The following is a 12,143-nucleotide window of genomic DNA, read 5'->3' as shown; positions in this document are numbered from 1 at the left end:
CTTCCTTCATTGTTTTAATCATTAGAGAGTCTTCTGCTGGGTAATGCTAAACAAAATCTTGTCATCTCCTTGTCCATCTCCAGTAAAACAGCTCATCAGAGAGTTCTTTCTGACTCCTACTAAGTGTTAACTGGTAAAATTAAACTTAAGAACAATGTTTTAGACGAGGAAATAATTTATTTATGACAGTAGTGCCTGGAAGTACCAGCTCATTGCGTTATGCTGTGTACAAATACACACTGAGATAGTCCCTGCCCTGACTGCTTCATGGAGCAGCTGGTACGGGAACCCACAAGGGGAGAGGCAACTCTAGATTTAATCCTGAGTGGAGCGCAGGAGCTGGTCCAAGAGGTAACTATAGCAGGACCGCTTGGAAATAGTGACCATAATACAATAGCATTCAACATCCCTGTGGTGGGAAGAACACCTCAACTGCCCAACACTGTGGCATTTAATTTCAAAAGGGGGAACTATACAAAAATGAGGGAGTTAGTTAGACAAAAGTTAAAAGGTACAGTGACTAAAGTGAAATCCCTGCAAGCTGCATGGGCCCTTTTAAAAGACACCATAATAGAGGCCCAACTTCAATGTATACCCCAAATTAAGAAAAACAGTAAAAGAACAAAAAAGAGCCACTGTGGCTTAACAACCATGTAAAAGAAGCAGTGAGAGATAAAAAGACTTCCTTTAAAAAGTGGAAGTCAAATCCTAGTGAGGCAAATAGAAAGGAGCACAAACACTGCCAACTTAAGTGCAAGAGTGTAATAAGAAAAGCCAAAGAGGAGTTTGAAGAACGGCTAGCCAAAAATTCCAAAGGTAATAACAAAATGTTTTTTAAGTACATCAGAAGCAGGAAGCCTGCTAAACAACCAGTGGGGCCCCTTGATGATCAAAATACAAAAGGAGCGCTTAAAGATGATAAAGTCATTGCGGAGAAACTAAATGGATTCTTTGCTTCAGTCTTCACGGCTGAGGATGTTAGGGAGATTCCCAAACCTGAGCTGGCTTTTGTAGGTGACAAATCTGAGGAATTGTCACAGATTGAAGTGTCACTAGAGGAGGTTTTGGAATTAATTGATAAACTCAACATTAACAAGTCACCGGGACCAGATGGCATTCACCCAAGAGTTCTGAAAGAACTCAAATGTGAAGTTGCGGAACTATTAACTAAGGTTTGTAACCTGTCCTTTAAATCGGCTTCGGTACCCAATGACTGGAAGTTAGCTAATATAACGCCAATATTTAAAAAGGGCTCTAGGGATGATCCCGGCAATTACAGACCGGTAAGTCTAACGTCGGTACCGGGCAAATTAGTTGAAACAATAGTAAAGAATAAAATTGTCAGACACATAGAAAAACATAAACTCTTGAGCAATAGTCAGCATGGTTTCTGTAAAGGGAAATCGTGTCTTACTAATCTATTAGAGTTCTTTGAAGGGGTCAACAAACATGTGGACAAGGGGGATCTGGTGGACATAGTGTACTTAGATTTCCAGAAAGCCTTTGACAAGGTCCCTCACCAAAGGCTCTTACGTAAATTAAGCTGTCATGGGATAAAAGGGAAGGTCCTTTCATGGATTGAGAACTGGTTAAAGGACAGGGAACAAAGGGTAGGAATTAATGGTAAATTCTCAGAATGGAGAGGGGTAACTAGTGGTGTTCCCCAAGGGTCAGTCCTAGGACCAATCCTATTCAATTTATTCATAAATGATCTGGAGAAAGGGGTAAACAGTGAGGTGGCAAAGTTTGCAGATGATACTAAACTACTCAAGATAGTGAAGACCAAAGCAGATTGTGAAGAACTTCAAAAAGATCTCACAAAACTAAGTGATTGGGCAACAAAATGGCAAATGAAATTTAAAGTGGATAAATGTAAAGTAATGCACATTGGAAGAAATAACCCCAACTATACATACAGCATGATGGGGGCTAATTTAGCTACAACGAGTCAGGAAAAAGATCTTGGCGTCATCGTGGATAGTTCTCTAAAGATGTCCACGCAGTGTGCAGAAGCGGGCAAAAAAGCAAACCGGATGCTAGGAATCATTAAAAAGGGGATAGAGAATAAGACTGAAAATATATTATTGCCCTTATATAAATCCATGGTACACCCACATCTCGAATACTGTGTACAGATGTGGTCTCCTCACCTCAAAAAAGATATTCTAGCACTAGAAAAGGTTCAGAAAAGGGCAACTAAAATGATTAGGGGTTTAGAGAGGGTCCCATACGAGGAAAGATTAAAGAGGCTAGGACTCTTCAGCTTGGAAAAGAGGAGACTAAGGGGGGATATGATAGAGGTATATAAAATCATGAGTGATGTTGAGAAAGTGGATAAGGATAAGTTATTTATCTATTCCTATAATACGAGAACTAGGGGTCACCAAATGAAATTAATAGGCAGCAGGTTTAAAACAAATAAAAGGAAGTTCTTCTTCACGCAGCGCACAGTCAACTTGTGGAACTCCTTACCTGAGGAGGTTGTGAAGGCTAGGGCAATAACAATGTTTAAAAGGGGACTGGATAAATTCATGGTGGTTAAGTCCATAAATGGCTATTAGCCAGGATGGGTAAGAATGGTGTCCCTAGCCTCTGTTCGTCAGAGGATGGAAATGGATGGCAGGAGAGAGATCACTTGATCATTGCCTGTTAGGTTCACTCCCTCAGGGGCACCTGGCATTGGCCACTGTCGGTAGACAGATACTGGGCTAGATGGACCTTTGGTCTGACCCGGTACGGCCTTTCTTATGTTCTTATGTTCTTATGAATATTGTATAATCTGAACAGGAAAGACAGATCAAGGGTAGAAGAGATGAAGTATTATCACACCCATATTACAGATGGGGAACTGAAGCATGGAGAGATTAAGTTCTTGCTCAAGGTGATATTGGGAGCCTCTGGCCAATCTCCAGTTTGGTACCTTAACGACCAGATGATCCTTCCTAACTGTGGTGACTGAGGACCAAGTTTTGCTGCCATTTACCCTCCTTCAGTCCCATTGACTTCAGCTGGGCTCCCTGAGTACAACTGAGAATAGAGGACCTGTCCTTGCAGGTTTTGGGACAGAATTTAGCACTGAATGTATTATGGGACTACTTGGGGAAAAAATGAATAAAGCTGAATATCTGTTTGTCAGCTCAACCTAATGAGACTAATCAAGTTAATTCCTCCCCCCCCCCCCCCACACACCAGGGGAGACAGTGAAATGGTACCATGTAAAAGTTATTTAAAACAAAGGGTCAGCTGCCTCCTGAGTGCCCCCTTGTGACCAGAGGCAATTGTGTGGCACCTACCTCTGCTTTCCCCTCATAAGGACCCCTTAAGAGCAGCACACTGGCTCTAATGTGGATAGCAGTTCCCACTGCTAGGGCTAGTTTAGAACTGAAACAATTCTTTACTGTATCACCACCACCCTGCCTGAGACCAGTTTAATACCAGAACTAGTTCTGAACAGTCCTCAGGGTCCCAAAATAAAGTCCATCTCCACATTACAGACCATACTGAGTTCTGGTGTCTTCCCACATAGGCAGAGCTCTTCTGTCCTAGTCTGTTCTCAGCCTGTCCTCCCAGATCTTCCCAGCTGGAGCTCAGCCTTCTAACTTTGACCTTAGGCTTTATAAAAAGCAGTTTAATAAAAAGATCAGTATTGCCAACCACAAGCATTCAATAACCATGAATCATGCCCTCAAAAATCATGAGATTATTTTAAAAATCTCATTATTTTTAAACCATATACATTTGGGGGCTTTTGTTTTTTCTCCTGGTTTTTGAGCCTTCTGGGTTTACTCAGGGCACATTTTCAGGCTTTACTCCACAACTTTGAGGGCTTCAAATTTATTTCTTTTGAAATAAGAGACTGAAGGAGAATCTCAGCTATCAATTTCCACAGCTGGCGCTTTAACAAAAACATATATGAGAGATGGCAACACTGAAATAAAAATAACCTTAACAAAGTAGTGTCAGAGGAAATTAAAGAAGAATCTGTTTAATGTATTACATGTTTCTGGTTTCCTTCTCCAGACCGGAGGAAGAGCTTTGAGAAGCTCAAAAGCTTGTCCCTTCCACCAACAGAAGCTGGTTTAATAAAAGATATTATCTCACCCACCTTGTCTCTCATATCCTGGGACTAACATGGCTACAACAACACTCAACAATGGTGAAGTGAAACAGATGAAATCTATATCTTTAGAACTGTCTGAACCTCCTTGTGCCATTTATATAGCCTGTGAATCTCTTTTCTTCAAAATCTCTGGAGTGTGGTGAATAGCTCTCATTTACCATGAAGTATCTCAGGACAGATTTTCGGAAATGTATTGTTTACAGCCAACTCTGCTCTCTTAATCAGTTTCCAAAAAGGACATAAAACAGAAGTTTTAAATATTGGTTATATGGCACTGACAAATTCCAAAGTAACCTAGTGTACATCTGTCACATTCCAGGTGTAATCCAGACCAGTGAGGGGTTGTGTCACTACCTGTCCTGCAACTTTGGGTGCCTCACAATGCTTTGCTGTTGTAGCTCCCATAGGCGCTGACTCTGTGGGTGCTCCAGTGCTGGAGCATCCATGGGGAAAAAATGGTGGGTCCTGAGCACTCCCCGACAGCCTCCCTATAAGCTCCCCTCCTACAACCATGGGCCTTCCACTCACCGGCAAGCCCCACGGATCAGCACCTCCCACCCACCAGCAAGCCCCGTGGATCAGCACCTCTCCCTCCTTCCAATCAGCTGTTTCGTGGCATACAGGGAGGCTGGGAGGGAGAGGAGTGAGGATGTGGCACACTAGGGAGAAGGGGCAGAACTAGGCAGGAAGAGGTGGGGTGGGGCCCTGGGGGAAGGGATGGAGGGGGGGGTTGGGGTTGGGGCAGAGCCCCAGGGTCGAGCACCCCCCGGCACATCTTTGAAAAGTCGGCACCTCTGGTAGCTCCCAATCTAGGCCACTCACAAACAGCCTTCAAGCATACAGGTCACAGCTTGAGTGTCTGTGTATAGCTGTAGCCCTGGTCCAGCAGCTCTGACCCCAGCAGCCTGTCAGCAACACCCCAATCACACTCTGGATTCCGCCAGCCTTGGTTACTACTTGCAGGGTGACTCCAACACAATCCCAGTCCTGAATTTTTCCAAAAACATGTGTTTTGCACTGTCCACTCCTCTCCAGGATAGTTCAGATATCAAGGTTTCTTGCTCATGAACAGTCAATATTCAACTATTTTATACTTTAATTGGAGTCACCAAACAGTTCAAACACAACGCTGTTTTAGTTTAGATTAAAAGATAATACAAGTTTATTAACAAAAGAAGTTAGGATTTTAAGTTAATTCAAGATTGGTTACAAGCAAATAAAAGTGAAAACACATTTGAAAATCTAAAACTTAAACTAGCTAGTTTTGGTTCAAGGCTTTGTTTAAGATGGTCTGTCTCACCCACAGTCTTCCAGCAAGATGGCGACTGTCCCTTTCCTTGGTCAGGAGCTCTCCCAGAGATGGTGGTGCCTTTGTCTTCTTAGGTGAGAGAGAGAGAGAGAGAGAGAGACCGACCTGTTTAACAACTGTTGCCTAGGCAGGGCTGTGTAGTTTTGAATATGTGCTAACATCATCATAATTTTACATATAATGTTGCTACATACAATTCACCATGATATTAGTGACCAGTTATGAGTTTTCAAATGATACCTCACAAGACATATTTTACACAAAGATTACTACAATAGTGTATAGGATGTGAATACAGGGGTGCTTTCAGTCACAGCATCCATTGCCACAACTGTGATTTAGTTAATTTCTTTATATGCTCTATCACATAAATCACTGAAATATCATTTCTTATCCCACGACAGATACCAAGTTACATAGATAATATATCTGATTTGTCTAACACTGCTTAAATAATAATAAAGGCCAACCCTAGGTCCTACTGAAGTCAATGACAAATCTCCAATTGGCTACAATGGGAACAGGATTTAGCCATTACAGTCTGTGGGCCCTTTCCTGAGAGGTGCTAAGTGCCCACAGATGTCAATGAGAAGAGAGGACATTCAGTATCTCGCAAGGTCAGGTCCGACATGAGTTTAGGAACATCGGAAATGTCATCATAAATCAGAGCAGTAGTCCTATAAGGATAAGGTCTTTGTCTGCAGCTATATTGTAAGGCCTAGAGCCTCAGGCCTTCATCTGCAGTCAGATTAAAGGAGCAGCCGAGCAGCAGCCATTAGCTAAGAAGCAGGAAGTCACATCCTCACATTCCATCTAAATTACATTAAAATAATGTAATATCAGGCTGTGAAGAAGGAGACCTAATGGCACCCGCTATCACCAGATAAAGAAACAGATCTTAAGATGGTTGAAGAAAACTTAGTTTGATAGCATCCTGTCTGTCAAGAAATCACTAATCAATAGTTGTGGTTGTGAAGTCCTCATTTCTTTATTGTTTTGTCATTATGGTCCTCACTTCCCTATTGTTTCTCTGTAAGGTCTCTGTTTGGTTCTTTCATTGTTTCTGTCTATTACATAATTAATTAAGGTGGTGGGTAGGATTGGTTAGAGAATTTTGTTACACTATGTTAGAATTGGTTAGTAAAATTTTAGTATAATGATTGGTTAAGGTATAGCTAAACAGGACTCAAATTTCACTATATAAACGGGGGTCCAAAAGGAAGTTCTTTGGAAACCAACTCCAGGACTCAGCCCCAAGATCAGAGCTGCCAGACCTCAACACACTGCCAATAACACCAAACAGAAACTGGAGTCCCACAGATGGACCTGATATTGACTGGCCATCAAGAAAAGTTCATCTGTCTTATTGGGAGTGGTGAGCACTGTATGTGTAGCATGTGCTGTCTGTTTTTGATGATTGTTAATAAATAGAGGTTATGTAGCATATTACCGTGTAAGGCTCTTTCACTGGTAAAAGGTCCTGCACACCTGCAGAAGCAGTATACACCTGGAGCCCTATGTACTGGGAAAGGGTGTGGGTACTTAAATTGACCAGGTTAGTTGCATCCTGAGCCCTACGAATTGGATAAGGGCAGGTGCTTTTCGCCTGGAGCCCTACGAATTGGGAAAAGGTGGGGGCGCCTAAATTAACTGGGTTACGCCTGGAGCCCTATGGACTGGGAAAAGGTGGGGTGCCCTCATCTAGTCCAGTGTCCTGTCTCTTCAATAACCAACACCAGATACTCCAGAGGAAGCTGCAGCAAACTTCACTGTAGGACAGACTGGTAGGAATGACAGTAGGACCAGCAACAGACCAACCGGGTTATCAAGAATGTCCAGAACTGGAGACTGGAGATATTGCTGCACCTGTTAATGCGGTAAAGGAAGCTTGGGTCTCTGCCACTGCCTTATTAAAAACCAGTTCAGGTACTTGCTTGCTCTGGATTTTTACCAGGTTGGGTGCCACTTTTGGGTCTGTATCACATTCAGTGACTCCTGGAACTGGGCTGTGCTAGACACCTGGGATGAGGAGCAATTCCTGCAAAACTTCCAAGTTTGAAGACCTTTCTCTGTCTCCGGAGGGCTTGCCCCAACGTTGGAGCTCTGCTCACTGTAGTCAACATGTGAGGGTTACTCAGCAGAAGCTGACAACCCCAGATACAATGTCACTCACTGGGACGTGCATTCAGGATTGGGAGGCCGATGTTGACATGTTGCTGGTGTAATGGCAATACATACATTTCTGCAGGGCATTAAATCTGTAGCTAGGTTTGCAGCTGGCACAGGAATCTGGCCATTAACATGATGTGGGAGGTGCTGACAGCAGGTTAATTCAGGACAAGAGGGTGGGGCCTTACTGGAAGCTATAATGTAAATGCCCTTAAGACAAATTCAACTACAAACAGCAAAAAAGTTAGCCAATCTGTCTGCCTTCTCTGATCTTTGCAAATAATGTGATGCAAGATTCTTTTGATCTGGACCTGTTTTGAACTGACTGCCCTCTTCTATCACCTACAGACCAACTGAGCACCCCATCTCCTTCTCCTGTCTCATGATGGCACTGACCCTTCCCCTTTCTCTGTCCCTAACTAGGCCCCAGGGACAAACTGACTGAGCCCTACCTCTTCTCCCCAGCCAGCCCCATGGACCGATAGAGCCCCTGCTCCAGGGACCAACTGATCCCCTATCCATTCCCACCCCAGCCAACCAGCATCAGGGACCCACTGACCTGGGCCACCCAGAGGCGGGGGCAAGTGCGGCAATTTGCCCCAGGCCCCGCAGGGGCTCCCACAAGCATTTTTGGGGCACCTGGAGCGGGGTCCTTCACTCGCACCGGGGCCCCGGAAAACTCTCACAGGCCCAGGCCCCAGGAGCTTCTTCTGCTCCAGGTCTTCGGCGGCAATTCGGCAGCAGGGGCCCCCCCTGCCGAAGATCCCAGGCCCCCCTGAATTCTCTGGGCGGCCCTGCCACTGACAGGTTGATGGGACCTGCCAGCAGAGCCCCCACTGCGCTTCCCTACTCCAGAAGACCCTGGGTGCCTTTCCCCTTCCACTATTGCTCAGCAACTATGCCCTGGATGCTACTGTGACGTTGCACTCCATATGTTTTATGGAAATAGGCTAATGAGTGTGAATATAATGTAACTGGAACATGCTTTATGCAAAAGGTCTCTTGTAAGGTATCATTACAAAGCTTTTAATCTACTGAGTGTGCTCATCCTGTTTTCTTGAATGTATCATTATTGTGTCTGAAACTAGGAATATGAAGTATAACTCTGAGGTCCTATTGTAATTATGCAAAGTGTGGGCCATTAATGGTGGTTTGGAATCTGGATGGCTCCCATTAACTAGGACAATTGCCTGTAAATGGCTCTGTTTACTTGCAAACCTTCCTGGGCGCATGTGGGCCAGCCCTGGAAGAATGGAGGCTGGGGTCTCACAGGACATGTGACCATATCACCATCTTAAATCTGGTACTTTTCCATTTAGAAGGAGGGGTGGGGACCCAGAGAGACAAAAAATTCCCACCTTGTGCCAAAGCTATAAAAGGGGGTGGAACAGAACAAAGGGGCTGCCAGTCATGAGAAAAACCCTAGTTACCACCTGAGCTGGAACTAACAAGGATTGTACCAGGGAAAGGATTGGGCCCAGACTAGGAAGGAGTCTAGTCTGTGAAAGAATCTTATTGGAACAGCTCTGAAGGTGAGATATTACCTGTATCAGTTTCTTAATGTATTAGGCTTAGACTTGCATGTTTTTGCTTTATTTTGCTTGGTGACTTATTTTGTTCTGTCTGTTATTACTTGAAACCACTTAAATCCTACTTTTTATGCTTAATAAAATCACTTTGGTTTATTAATTAACCCAGAGTAAGGGATTAATACCTGGGGGAGCAAACAGCTGTGCATAGCTCTCTATCAGTGTTACAGAGGGTGGACAATTTATGAGTTTACCCTGCAAAAGTTTTATACAGAGTAAAACGGATTGGGGGGGGGTGGATCCCATTGGGAACTGGGTGTCGGAGATAGGTGACCTGCTGAGCAGTTTTTAGTTAAAATCTGCAGCTTTGGGAGCATGGACCAGACCTGGGTCTGTGTTGCAGCAGGCTACTGTGTCTGGCTCAACAAGGCAGGGTTCCGGAAGACCCAAGCTGGCAGGAAAAATGGGCTCAGAGGTAATTCCAGCATGTCAGGTGACAGTTCCAAGGAGGGGTCTCCGTGACCGAACCTGTCACAGCTACCTCCAACCCATCTATCAGGTACTGGTCAAGGCCCCTCCCCCTCCAATGTGTGCACCGTAGCTGGCTTTCCTACTAGATTACTATAGTGAAAGTTACCTAAAAACATAAAAATGGCCATAAGAAGTCAAACCAATAGTCTATCTAGCTCAGTACCCTGTCTTGTGCCAGCTGTGTCTGAGGGAATGACCAGAACAGGGCAGTTATCCAGAGACCCATCCATTGTCATCCAATCCCAGCTTCTGGCAGTCACAAGCAGGGACGCTGAAACTTGGCCCTCCCATTTTTGAAAGTAGACGGGCCTGTCCTGTCCTGTCCCTTTTTGCCCAGGGCCCTCCTATTCACCCATGAGGTCCTATACCCCGGCCAGGCCAGAAGCTGGAGCCCAGCCTGGATAAGAGTGGCCCCGAGAGCTATGGGGAGCCATGGACACACTGTCTGCCTAGGGTGAGTGGGGGGCCTGAGAGCAGCCCCCGACCTGTGTTCCCAACCCCCTGCCCAGGGCAGATGGAGGATCCCTGGGTCCCCACACCTGCCTGTGCAGCTTTCCATGGCCCCGCTGTGGCTCTTTGGTCCCCAAGGCCCCATCTTCAGCCAAAAGCTGAAGTCTGATTGGCGTAAGAGCTGTATGGGGAAGCCACAGACCCTCCATCTGCCCTGGGCGTGGGACCCATGGACACAAACCAGGGGCTGCTCTCAGGCCACCCCCACCCTGGGGGGGGGGGGGGTGGAAGGGCCCAGTCTCCCCAGTCCAGCTCTGCCGGGGGTAGAGCCTCGGGGGAAGCGAAGGGCCAGGGGCAGGGGGGCCCTCAGACCCCCCTCACTTTTAGGAAGAATCGGTGGCCCCTGGTCAGAGATTTAAGGACACTCAGGGTATGTAGTTGCATCCCTGCCCATCTTGGCTAGTAGCCACGGAGGGACCTCTCCTCCAGGCCCATCTCTCATTCTTTTTTGAGCCTAGTTATGCTTTTGGCCTTCACAAAACTTACACCGGAGGCTTGGCTGCATGAGCATGTCACGCGGTACCCACAGCGCCCACTGATTTCGACGGGACTTCTAAGCACCCAGAGAAGGCAGGACCGACTCGCACTGAACAGGGCAGGTTGGAAAGCAGCGAGGAAGCCGCCAGGCCGGAAGGGAGACGCGTGCTTGGCGCGCCTGGGGAGAGCTGGAGTCAGGGTTTCGCTGGGGTGGGTGGGGCGCGGTTGGGGCGCGGCTCTCGCGCCCACAAATACCTGCTTCGGCACCCCGGCTTGTCAGGCTCCGCCGTGCGGACGCGGCTTGCCAGAGCGGCGCGGCAGGGCGAGCGGGCGGATCCCGGACCGAGCCAGGGATGGAGCGGCTCGTCCAGGCCGCCTTGGCGCGGCTGAGCGAGGAGGAGCGGGCGCGCTGCGCGTTCTACCTGCGGGGCCCGCAGCCGGCGCGCGGCGCCCGGGCCGAGCTCCGGGGCGCCGATGGGAGCCCGGCGCAGCTAGCGCAGCGCTACGCGGGCCGGGCCGCCGAGGTGCTGAGAGAGGCGCTCGACGACGTGGGCCGCCGCGACGTGCGCGAGGCGCTGGCCGGGCAGGAAAAGGCGGGAGCAGCGGCAGCGCCAGGTAAAGGCAGCTGGCGAGGGCGGAGTGCGAAGGGGGGGTCGGGCTGTAACCTGAGCAGCGCCACCGGGTGCGAGGCGCTGAGCCGGGCTGGCAGCCGCTAGAGCCCCCCCGCCCCGGCTCACCTGCCGCAAGCCCCGATCCACGCCGCGGCGAAGGGCCTCTCGTAGCTAGAGCGGAGCCGGGAATCCGATCCACTACCCGGACAGGCAGCCCCATCCCCGGGCCAGTGCGGGGGGCTGCAGGATTGCAGCCCATTGTCTGTCAGCTCAGTGAGCAAAGTCCCCCCCCTTCAGACCACGTGTGTGTGTGGGGGAGAAGGGTGTTATTAAATACCGAACAGCTTTCACCCCCGCAGCCCCAAAACGGGTCTGTGTTTAAACAGCCAGGGGAGCCATCCCGCTACCCCCGCCCTGTCGGTTGGAGTTGGCAGCTCCCTGGTTTTGCTGAAGAACTAGACTAGGCAGAGGAAAGCAGGGCCCTGTGTTTCAAAGCATGAGAGAGGGGAGTGAAAACCTACGAGATTTGTTAAAATAGGAAATCCAGGGGTATAGGAGTAGGTACTGACAGTGCTGGAGATAAAGCTCCAAGAGTACATGGTCCCATTCTCACAGCCGCTGCAGAATTATATTGTTCTGCCAAGCTAGCCCTCCTGAACTCTATTTCCTGTAGGCACAGCCCTGGCGCATTAGGAACACATCACCGGATACTGCCAATACCACACTGAGTAACCAAGACAGCTGACCAGGGAAATAACCTACTTCCTTCCCTGACGGACCAAGGGACGAACCCCACCCACGTATTTATCTGCTACACCGATACTGACTTAGACTCCTTATTCATTCCATGGGTGGCGTAGCTGAGCCCACTTATCCACTGACACTTT

At 47.7% G+C, this 12,143-nt stretch overlaps 1 protein-coding gene and 1 long non-coding RNA gene across 2 annotated transcripts in view; one reads left to right on the top strand and one right to left on the bottom strand.

The window, feature by feature from the left end:
• Positions 1 to 5,331: 5,331 nt before the first annotated feature.
• Positions 5,332 to 12,143, bottom strand: part of LOC123364885 — a 17,687-nt gene continuing 10,875 nt past the window's right edge. Inside the window, exon 3 of the long non-coding RNA XR_006577325.1 lies at positions 5,332 to 5,498. This is a non-coding gene — a long non-coding RNA (uncharacterized LOC123364885). The remainder of the gene's footprint in view (positions 5,499 to 12,143) is intronic.
• LOC123364884 (caspase-14-like) overlaps positions 11,147 to 12,143 on the top strand; it is a 22,745-nt gene continuing 21,748 nt past the window's right edge. The window contains exon 1 of the mRNA XM_045007377.1: positions 11,147 to 11,260. The gene's annotated coding sequence lies outside the window, so the exon portion shown is untranslated. The remainder of the gene's footprint in view (positions 11,261 to 12,143) is intronic.

Source organism: Mauremys mutica, chromosome 2, assembly GCF_020497125.1.
Source record: "Mauremys mutica isolate MM-2020 ecotype Southern chromosome 2, ASM2049712v1, whole genome shotgun sequence".
In the NCBI taxonomy this organism is placed as follows: Eukaryota; Metazoa; Chordata; order Testudines; family Geoemydidae; genus Mauremys; species Mauremys mutica.
Note: the sequence above shows the minus strand (reverse complement) of the source record. Positions and strands in the feature narration are given on the sequence as shown.